Here is a 10532-nt window from a genome sequence, read left to right as displayed (position 1 = left end):
TGGGTGTTTTTGTTCAACAGTTCAAAACACGTCAAATAAAGTGTGCGCATCCATAATAAAACGTGCCTCACACGGCTCCGGGGGGTGAATAAAGGCCTCCTGTAGCGAATCCATGCATTTTTGTAAGAAAAATATCTATATTTCAAACGTAACAAACACTTCTCTCTCACTTCATCTAACTGTGGTACGTGAAAGTCATTCCGGCAGATGACGTAGGACGAACGTGGAGAGAGAACAAAACAAAACACCTGTCATGAATTAGAAGTACAAACCGAGGATTTGTAAAGAAAAATGTCAGATGATTTCGATATAAGCCAAGAGGAGACTGGTTTTCCTTTGCTAAAGTAAGGAAACTTTGCTTCCTTTGCTCCTGTAAACAAACTCGCAAGACTAGCATATCTCAGAGGCTCGCGCGTGACGCATACGTCCTACGTCATCCACCAGAACGGCTGGTGAAGTGAGAGAAAAGTGTTATTTACGTTTGAAATATGGATATTTTTCTTACAAAAACGCATGGATTCGCCACAGGAAGCCTTTATTCACGCCCGGAGCCGTGTGAGACACGTTTTATTGTGGATGTGCACGCTTTATTTAACGTGTTTTGGACTGGTTAACAGAAGCACCCACCCACTGCAATGATAACGCTTAGAAGAGCCAGGACCTTTTTTAATATAACTCCAATTGGATTCATCTGAAAGAAGAAAGTCATATACACCTAGGATGCCTCGAGGGTGAGTAAATCATGGGCTAATTTTCATTTTTGGGGGGACTAACACTTTAAATGGAATGAAGATGTTAGGTAGAGCTGTAGTTACATGTACACCAGTTTGTGATTCTGTTCGTGAATGTTCAGTAAAACCATGGTTTGAATGTTGAACTATGTTAGAAACAGTGGAACTTGCAATCATATTTGGCTAACATTGATTTTGGGAAACACAAACCAGAGTAGCATGTCAGGATTTTTTTTTTTTTTTGTGGCGCAGAGTTAGTCACGTGAAATTTATGGCTCATATGATTGGCTAAAAAAAGTCTCCAGAATTGAGTGCCGATGAGAAAAGACGGCAGACAGCCAAAGAACTGCCATTGAGATGAATGGGAATGGCAACGGATAGCTTTCTCCAAGTATTATAGACCTCCTTGGTACTGTCAGCTGAAAACAGAAAGTCATTTGAGAAACAAAGCAAGTTATTATGTTTTGATGAAATATTAAGAAGACAGATATTGTTTTCTTTGCAATATAATGCACCAATGAATTGTTCACAATAAGACCAGGGGGCAGGAATATATATTAAGAAAATAAACAGAGACCATTTTGATTCATGTTGTTTCAAAGATATGCTTAATGATGAAAATGACCATTGAACATTATGAATATCAAAACATTATTACATTAATCTTGATAGCATGAATGGTTCAGCTGTGTACTTTGTGTTTGAGCTCTGCTTTAACATGTGATTTTCACTCTTGTGAAACACCCTCAACTAATGCAGTGAGAGTGTCAAGTACTGTCAACACTGTCATTTGTGGATGGGATACACTGGCCTTGCACACATTAATTGGTGTCACATCTTAACAACAGATAACTCTAAACAGCATTCAGGTAACAAGAACTCTAGTTCAACACAATTATCACAGTTAATGGGATCATAAGGGTAGGCTAACTTGTTGTCATCAAGTAAGACAGACAAACGTTTGAGTCACCATTCAGAAAAATATATAATTAAGAATATAATCACAGCTGATTACCTGCACCTCAAGGCCACAGCTGAATCACAGCCATACTGATATTCAGTTCAGTAAAGATACTTTCTCCTGTGATATTTCTTTCATACAATTACATAAACAAGATTTTAATATACACAATAACGGACATTTAAGATACAGTTCAAAAAATTATTTGGAGAGCTGTTCATTGAATAGTTATTTGGGGAACCCAGAATTGTTTTTCTATGGCATCTCTGCAATAAGATTCTTTTGGAATCTTATTGAGTGTATGTATAGATTTTTTGCTAACACTTTACTTAAAGCCTTTATGTATGCGTTATAAAGGGTTGTTAAAGAGTACAATGCATTATAATTAGGCCTTTTCATAATGTGCGTTGTAATACATTATATCTTGTTGTAGATAATTATAACAGAATTAAAAATGTGCAGGTTAACAATGAATTGATAAGAGTTAGAATGTATTAACTGTGGTTACAATTATTCATGAGACTGCACAATGCATTATAAGCACAAGCACAAACAATGAGTTTAAGCTGCCCGTTTAGGTTTAACAAAGAGTGACGTTCCTGTTTTGTGAGGCTGTGCATATTTTTCTCTTTCCCTTGTGTTTTTAAATATTATTCCCTTTTTTCTTCCTTCCAACTCTTTTTCATCTTTATTTTATTTTGTTACAGAGTCATTTTTTCATGAACATCTGCTGGCGCTGATTCATGTCTCCCTTCAGAGGCTGAATTGGAAGAAGAACACATGCATCCAAAAACACCCAAATACCACACTCCTATAACCTCATGGATTAGGGGAAAAACACACAACCTGTTGCTACCCACCCACTCTCACACTAATGACCTTTACAGAATGACACAATGGGTGAGATAGAAAGAATGATAAACTGAAGTGAAAGAGGAGAGAGAGATAAATTGCTTGTTTATTCATTTGTGATAATTATCACATGCAATCAAGCACTAGCAATAAATCTTACCCATCATAAACACTGCCAGCAAGACATAACGAGAAAATCTGGTTGCTGAAAGAAATTCAGATGTTCAAACATCACAGTTAACAATAGATAAAAACTATTGTTAAAGGGGTCATCATGGGATGCTAAATTCACTTTTACGTTGTTTGAATATAAATGTATGTTGGCAGTGTGTACACATCTACCCTATAATGATAAAACTCCACCCAGCGGTTTTTATTTAATCCCTAAAAATAATATCCCCTTTTTCAAATCAGGCCATTCTCAGCTTCTTGTCTGTGTGACGTCACACGGATGAAGGCCCCTCCCACAATTGTTGATTGACACGGCCGTCTTACCTTAGACCCGCCCTGAGTGAGCTATAACAGTCCGACCGCCATTGTTTCGACGCCGGAGCAGGAGTAGACAAGAATGCCATGCATTACATTATTAATGCGGTGCTTTTGGCCCAGAGACATAGTATTACACGACTTCAAACCGTATTACAAAGCGCGGAGTAAATAGCCCCTTTCACACATACAGACTTTACTGGAAAATTACTGGTAAATTGCCATAAAGAGCTCATGTGTGAACAGGACCTTTTCAAAAATACCGGTAAATTTATTTCCGGCAATTTACTGGTATGAGAAATTGTAACATTAACAGTAAATTACCGGGAATGTGCTCTGTGGGAACGCAGAATGAAGCTTACCGGTGTTATGGATCAACTGGGGATCATGTTAACTGGGGATGTGCGCATGCATGTGAGCTATTTTACGTCCCATTCCAGCAGATTCTCAAAAGCGACTGCAAAGCTGTAATGAAAAGACGTTGGTACATTCTTAATGTTATTTACCATCTACTGGTATTACTGTGTCAAAGGGGCTATTGTTTTGCATGCAGTAATGCCAAAGCATATACAAACAAAACAAATAGTGACAGATAAATAGTAAAATAAATAAATAAAAATAAAATAGGGTGTTAGTAGTTATTACATTTACATTTAGACATTTAGCAGACACTTTTATCCAAAGTGACTTACAAATGAGGACAATGGAAGCAATCAAAATCAACAAAAGATCAATGATATACAAGTGCTATAAGAAGTCTCAGTTAGCTTAATGCAGTACACGTAGCAAGTTTTTTTTTTTTAAAATCATATAATAAATAAAAAGAAAACAGATAGAATAGAAAAAGAATAGAGCAAGCTAGTGTTAGAGGCCTTTTTTGCTTTTGATAATCAGAGGTCAGAAAGTCAGAATTATAATTGTATAATAAATAAAAAAAAAACAAATAGATATAATGCAAAAAGATAAGAGAAGCAAGTGTTCGTTTTTTTTTTAAAGAAAACAAGCAGTTAGTAAATAAATATAGTGCAAGTCTAAAAGGGGCAATTTTTTTATTACTTATATAATAAATCGTAGCACACTTTGATATATAAAAAAAACATTTCATAGACTGCTAGCCTATTTACATTTCTCTCGTACATTTGACTGAAACCCACAGATGACAGGGACAATAACATGAAATCAGATTAGAAGTATATGAATCTGTTATTCAAAATAGTAATTATGTTCAGATGCTCTAAACCAGTTTCCCAACCGGGGTGCCGTCTGTCGAGAGCAGGGGTGCCGTGTAAAAAAATTGAGATGCACCGAAATTTCGGCTGCCGAAAATTAGTTCACCGCACAGGTTTCACTTTCACGTCATATGTATAAAAGCCTACATTAAAATCTGTCAAATAAATTAGTCTCTTCATTAGAAATTAGCCTACTGATTATCACCATTGATGGACACAATTTTGTAATAATATTAAAAATATCTGTATGACATTATATTCTGCAGTTCTTCCCTGTTGTACCGAATATCTATACTTTTCAAATGATCATATCGAAGTTAGAAATTCAAATATCGTGACAAAATTAATTTTGTAGGGTGCCACAAGTTTGTTAAAATTTCCAAAGGGTGCCGCGACTAAAGAAAGGTTTGGGCAGCCCTGCTCTAAACTGATATTCACACTGGTGTGACAGCTATAGCACAGCGCGCGCCCGTCCTCCGTCATTCCTTTAACCCGGACGTGAAGCCGCTCCGTAGGAAAATATCAGATGCGGTAAAACAGCTTACCTTCAGAAAAGGTAAGTGTATAAACGCGAACACACCACAACACTCCAGCATAAGTCATATATTTCGGTTTTCGCTTTCAATTAGCTTCGTAGGAGTGAAAACAGCGCGTTTAGAGGATCTGTGTCGGTTATATTTGAGCTTGTTTCAGGCTGTTGTTGTGGTGCTAACTAGCTTAGCCTCTTGTTGCGCTTGCCAGCCTTTTTACTTTATGTCTCTTATATAACAGCTATGTAACGTGATTTTAGTAAAGCATTTCTGTGTCTTGATAGTGGAACATTTTAACCTACGAATTACTGAGGGGTTGTAGTCAAATTAGTGATGTTTATGACAACTGTCATGTTATAAATGAGCAGACTTGCTCTTCCACCTGCTTCAGAGTGTTGTTTACTTTCTTTTTTTGCACTAACGTTAAATGTGTTTTGTACGGACGTATGTGATGTTAAACGCCCGGTATGCGTTTGAAAGGTGTGTTTTTAGGGTAAGCTGCCCTGTCGCATTCACTGCAGTACTCGAGTATTGTTGTAAATGCTTGTAAGTTGTTTTTGGGCAGAGGCCTGGGTATCAGTGACACAGGACTTGCGAAATACTGATCCCGCATTGACTGTGAATGGAACGATCGTACTGCGCATGCGCCATCTACCTCACCTCCAGCATCCTGCCAGATAGTGGACCGTCGTTTTGCGCATGCGCAGTGCGGCGCTGCAGGGGCGCTCTTTGCCAGAAAATGAGCCGAGTTCATGATCGCGTTACGGCAGACGTTTTGAATGGGTTGCTGCATTGCAGAAATTATGCACAGCTGACAAGTTTGGCTGCCTGGGGCGCTTGTGAAGCGGAACGGTGGCTGTGCCACTCATGGATTGGTTGTGGGGGTGGTTTCAGATCAGCTCTGGGTCCCCAGCTGGTAATTTATTCAGGAAAAATGTTATGTTAAGTTTGTAGGAACACACTTCACTTTAACACATCAGAGCTGGAAAAAACCCTAGTGTTTTACACACACCTGTGACACAACTAATATGACTAAGAAATCTGCTCGGTACCACCAGAAACACCTGCTCTGTTACTTTGGGAGTGTAAATGTCCAGCACAGGTGGTGGTTGTCATTTTTGGAGTTTGATAGCTTTTAGTGCATAGCCATTAAATATAAATATTGTGTTAAAGACACACTTCTGTTAAAAAGTTTAGGGTCAAGAAATGTAAACTTTTTTTCCAGCAAGGATGCATTAAATTAAGTCACTGTAAAGAAATATGTGTCTGTGTGTGTGTACTATATATATATATATATATATATATATAAGTAAATTTCAAATAAATCCAGTTTTTAAACTCTAAAGAATTCTACAAAAATGCATGATGGCTTCCCTAAAAAATATTAATCAGCATGTCAGTTTTCAACATTTGATGATGATAATGTTTCTTGAGCAGCAAATCAGCATAATAGAATGATATCTGAAGGATCATGTGACCCTGCCTGAAGACTGGAGTAATTGCTGCTGAAAATTTGCCTTTGCTATCACAGAAATAAATTGTTTAAAAAAAGTATTAAAGTGGAAACTTTATTTTGACTTAATATTTCTTCTTTCAGAGACATTTAAATATCTTCTAGACCCCAAACTTTTGAACATTAGTGTACATTAGTTTATTTATGGTAATATGTGATGATGTGATTTAAGCATCAAATCCCTTAGAAATATTGGAAAAAGATGGCATTTTCTGTTCACTTGCATGAAGTTGAGCATTCTTTTTCATTTTTGCTCTTTTGTCAATCCCAGAATCCCTAGTGCAATCCTGCCATGTAACTCCCATAGAGATTGAATTGAAAATGCCCACTCACTTGCTAGTGGCCTCATAAAGTTACAGAGAGCAATTCTCTGAGTGTGTTAGAGAGAGATGGAGACCCAGATTGTGTGAAAATGCTCAGCTAATGCAGTTCTGGAGATGCATGTTTTTCTAATCTATCTGATGCCCAGTTCTTAACCCCAGCTATGAAATAATAATGAAACTGAAATAGTGAAACTCCTCTGAGTATGCTGCTCTTTTTAAATACGTCAAACTTCTGCCATCTGTTGTTGCACTCACATTCTTTATTTCCATATTTATTCTGGCATTTTAGCATACGTCCTGAAATCAGTCTGACCCACTTCCCATTGTTTTGAGAATTTTAAAGAGCTGTAGTCGGTCTCTCCTTGTCTGTGATGTTCATGCGAGTTCTGCATTGTCTGTCTTCTATAATATAGCACAGTGTAACTTGTATTTGCATCTTTAAATCTATTTTGAATAATTCTGCAGATTTTTGTCCATTGGGATTCATTTTAGCATCCAAGCTCCTGGCATTTAATTCTAGTATTTAATACAATTTATGATATTAGATTTATTTTTTAAACAGCCTCTCAAATCTCTCCGAATAGTTACATGTAAATTTTGTTTACACTAATAACACTCTTAAATCTGTGGCTGTTATGAGGAATCTGGGGTGTCTCAGCAGGTGTGTCAGAAATGACAAATTCTTTCCCGTAACTATCAGCTGTGTAAAATGGGGCTGATGGAGCGTCTCTGAATAAACTCTTGCATTAGTCGCTGATTAAAGTCCAGCGTAAATGTGATGGTTTCTTTCATTTCAGAGAGATTTACTACCGCAACTCTGGCTTGGCAGTTTCCGCTATTCGAAAATAAAGTAATCCATCAATTAGTCAGCAGCTCCATCAAAGCCAAGATATTGCGCACCAAATTGCCTCGAATGATGAACAGTTGTAATTTATGAACAAACCCGAGACCAGGCGGGAGACTGATAAAGAGAGAGATTGCTGTGCTGAAATATTCAGATTGTTATTATAATTTTTTAAAGCTGTTGTTTTTAAATAATCAGTAATGTTAACAGTAGTAAATGGCCTGCTTGGGTGTAATAAACATGGATCGTTATTTGTTTTATAACTCCCTGATAAAGTGTGTGCTTAATTTACTCAATGAACAATCACATATTCACAATGTCTGAATCATATGCTAAAAGACAGCTGGTGGTTTTGAAAGAGGAAGTAGTATAAAACACAAACTAAAAATGTTTAAGGAAGAGTTCACCCAAAAATGAAAATTTGCTGACAATTGACTCACCCCCAGGGCAGGCCATCCAAGATGTAGATGGGTTTTTCTTTCTCAGAACAGATTTGGAGAAATGTAGCATTAAATCACTTGCTCACCAATGGATCCTCTGCAGTGAATGGGTGCCGTCAGAATGTCCGTCAGAGTCTAAACACGTTCTGCTTTCTCCAATTAAAAATCATCTCGTCTGAATCAGTTGAGAAATATGCCCAGATCAAGCACTGTTTACAAGTGAAACATTTAATAACAAATATTTTAGTGGATTTTGATGTGAGAGGACAACTGGGGATGGAGTTTTCATTGGAGGGAAACTTATGTTTTTTTTTTTTGCTAGAAATGACAGTTTATTTGTTTATTACCAATACTTTATTTATGGACTAGAGTTACATCTGTTTTCTTGTGTATTATTGTTTTAATCAGCTGATTGGGCTCTGATTCTGATGGCACCCATTCGCTGCAGAGGATCCTTTGATGAGTAAGTGAAATAAATGTGTTCTAATGACGTCTGAAACAAACTCATCTACATCTTGGATGGCTTGAGAGTCAGTACTTTTTCAGCAAATTTAAATTTTTGGGTGAACTATTTGTTTAACACAGCTGACCAGTTAATTGGCAGATGGAGCTGCATTAATGGCAAGGCATTGAGGTTTGACTTGTTACTGTATTTCTTGATAAATTGTGGATATTTATATTGCAGTAGCTGTTTGAATGTGAATATTAATGAGTAACTTTCTTCAGGTATTATAGACCTCATTACATTGTACAGTAACATTGTTATAATTGAAAATGGCAGAGGGTTATGGGTAACAGGAAAAAATGCTCTGCACCCGTTACTGTAGCAGTTTACTAATCATGGCCAAATAACTTGTATTTCAGCTGAAGTGGATCTGAAGTTAAATTAAGCTCAGTTTTATTCTGTGTGTGTGTTATTTTCGAGGTTGACTCCTGTAAGATGATGCGTGAGATTCGACAATGAATGGTTTATGAAGAGAGGGGCCGGTTCAAGAGTGTGTGTGTGCAAGTTAAAGATATGGGAGTGAAGGCGTCAGGATGTGTGGGTGAGCATAGGCTAATTTTTCACACAGACGGTTGCACTGAGGACACGTAGTGGCGATTGAATTCGTTTACATGAGAGGATGGAAATTGAAATATGGATTGGGGGTCGCAAATGCCTGTGTGAGCTTCCATATAAGGGCTAAAATATTTTCCTGCTCCTCGTCTGAGCGTGCAAGCGTTGGTGTCTGTGCACACATTAGATTGTACTGTGTGCGATTATATTTAGATGTAAAGATCCACAGAAAGCTATGAACTGGATCTCAGTGCCTGTCTGGGTGGACTTATTGTGCGCAAATTGTAACCTCAGTAATGAATATTTCCCTCGTTCTTATGGAGACATTCTATACAGTTTCTCCCTCTCGCTCCCACGCTCTCATTGTCTTCTGAATTCTTGTTGCCCTCGTTAGTATTCATGCAGACAAAATACACTAAAAACAAACAGATTGGACTGTAGTTTACCATCTTTTGTAGCATTTTTGTTTTTCTGAAGTTCACTCATAACCCCAAGGTTACTTGCATGGAAAGTGCGATGTATTTTTTAGCTGTTTTGGATCGTTAAAATTAAAATTGCTGCTGCTGCTGTATGTTTAGGTCATTTATATTTAAATCACCTCTGTTATGATTGTTCAGGACAGGGCAGTTTGGGCAATACTGAATGGACTAGAAATCAGCCAATAAATAAAATAAAAAAGGAATGAATGAATTAATAAAACAGACATTGTTACATTATTTGTTATTTTTTATTAATATTTTGTTCCATTTACCTTTAAAAAAAATGTTGCATCCTTAATGAAATTCACTTACTCGTCTTTAATTTACAAGCAAGTATGAAGTTCCAAGTATGAAGACTGTTTGATTTGTTAAATTCTGCAGGATAGTAGCCTTGATGTGCCTGATGTATGGTGGATGTTAAGATGACTTTCTGTTTTCTGTGTTTGTGTGAATGAGGATTGCACTTTTTTCAGCACTAGTGATCATATTAAGATATTATGGCATTAGGCATGGGCCGGTATGAGATTTTGACGGTATGATAACCTTAAGCAAAAATATCATGGTGTCACGGTATTGTTGTTACAGCTCTAAAATGTGTCTCTGAGACAGCTCTAAAAAACAGAACACAATATATTTTGAGCAACATACAGAATATTTGGAACAGTAGTGTTTGTTTATTTTTTCTTTGATTTGTTTCTGAAATGTGGGCTGTCCTGCAGCTTTTGATGTGGATGGTTGATTTGCTGCTAGAGCTACTGCTGCCCTAAAAAGAAGAAAGATAAAGACTGACATCTTTATTTAACCTAAATCTGTAATTACACAGTTATTTAATTTTAGTTATATAATTCATGTACATATCATTTCATATAATTTATTTATATAATTTCATATACATAATTTGATTTAATAACCCAATTTGAAGCAAAAATAGAATGTTCTGACTAGCTTTGTGAAATTATGCTACATGCCTGAACGAAACAAACAGCGAAGCTCTGAATGGGACGCAGATTCACTCTCTGACAGCAGGAGGCGCTGATACAGCGTTTCCTTGGTTATCGCAGTAAACAAAGCAGAGCTGCGCTGAAAC

The 10532-nt window shown here is 36.9% G+C and overlaps 1 protein-coding gene across 2 annotated transcripts in view; it reads left to right on the top strand.

The window, feature by feature from the left end:
- The first annotated feature begins 4712 nt into the window (after window positions 1–4712).
- Window positions 4713–10532, top strand: part of LOC107689092 (speckle-type POZ protein) — an 84100-nt gene continuing 78280 nt past the window's right edge. The window contains exon 1 of one of the 2 annotated variants that reach the window (XM_016486998.1): window positions 4713–4815. The gene's annotated coding sequence lies outside the window, so the exon portion shown is untranslated. The remainder of the gene's footprint in view (window positions 4816–10532) is intronic. The other variant, XM_016486997.1, reaches the window with a different exon arrangement.

The sequence above is a fragment of the Sinocyclocheilus anshuiensis genome, unplaced genomic scaffold, assembly GCF_001515605.1.
Source record: "Sinocyclocheilus anshuiensis isolate Anshui unplaced genomic scaffold, SAMN03320099.WGS_v1.1 scaffold653, whole genome shotgun sequence".
NCBI lineage: Eukaryota > Metazoa > Chordata > Actinopteri > Cypriniformes > Cyprinidae > Sinocyclocheilus > Sinocyclocheilus anshuiensis.
The sequence above is the reverse complement of the archived record's forward strand: the minus strand, read 5'-3'. Positions and strand labels throughout refer to the sequence as shown.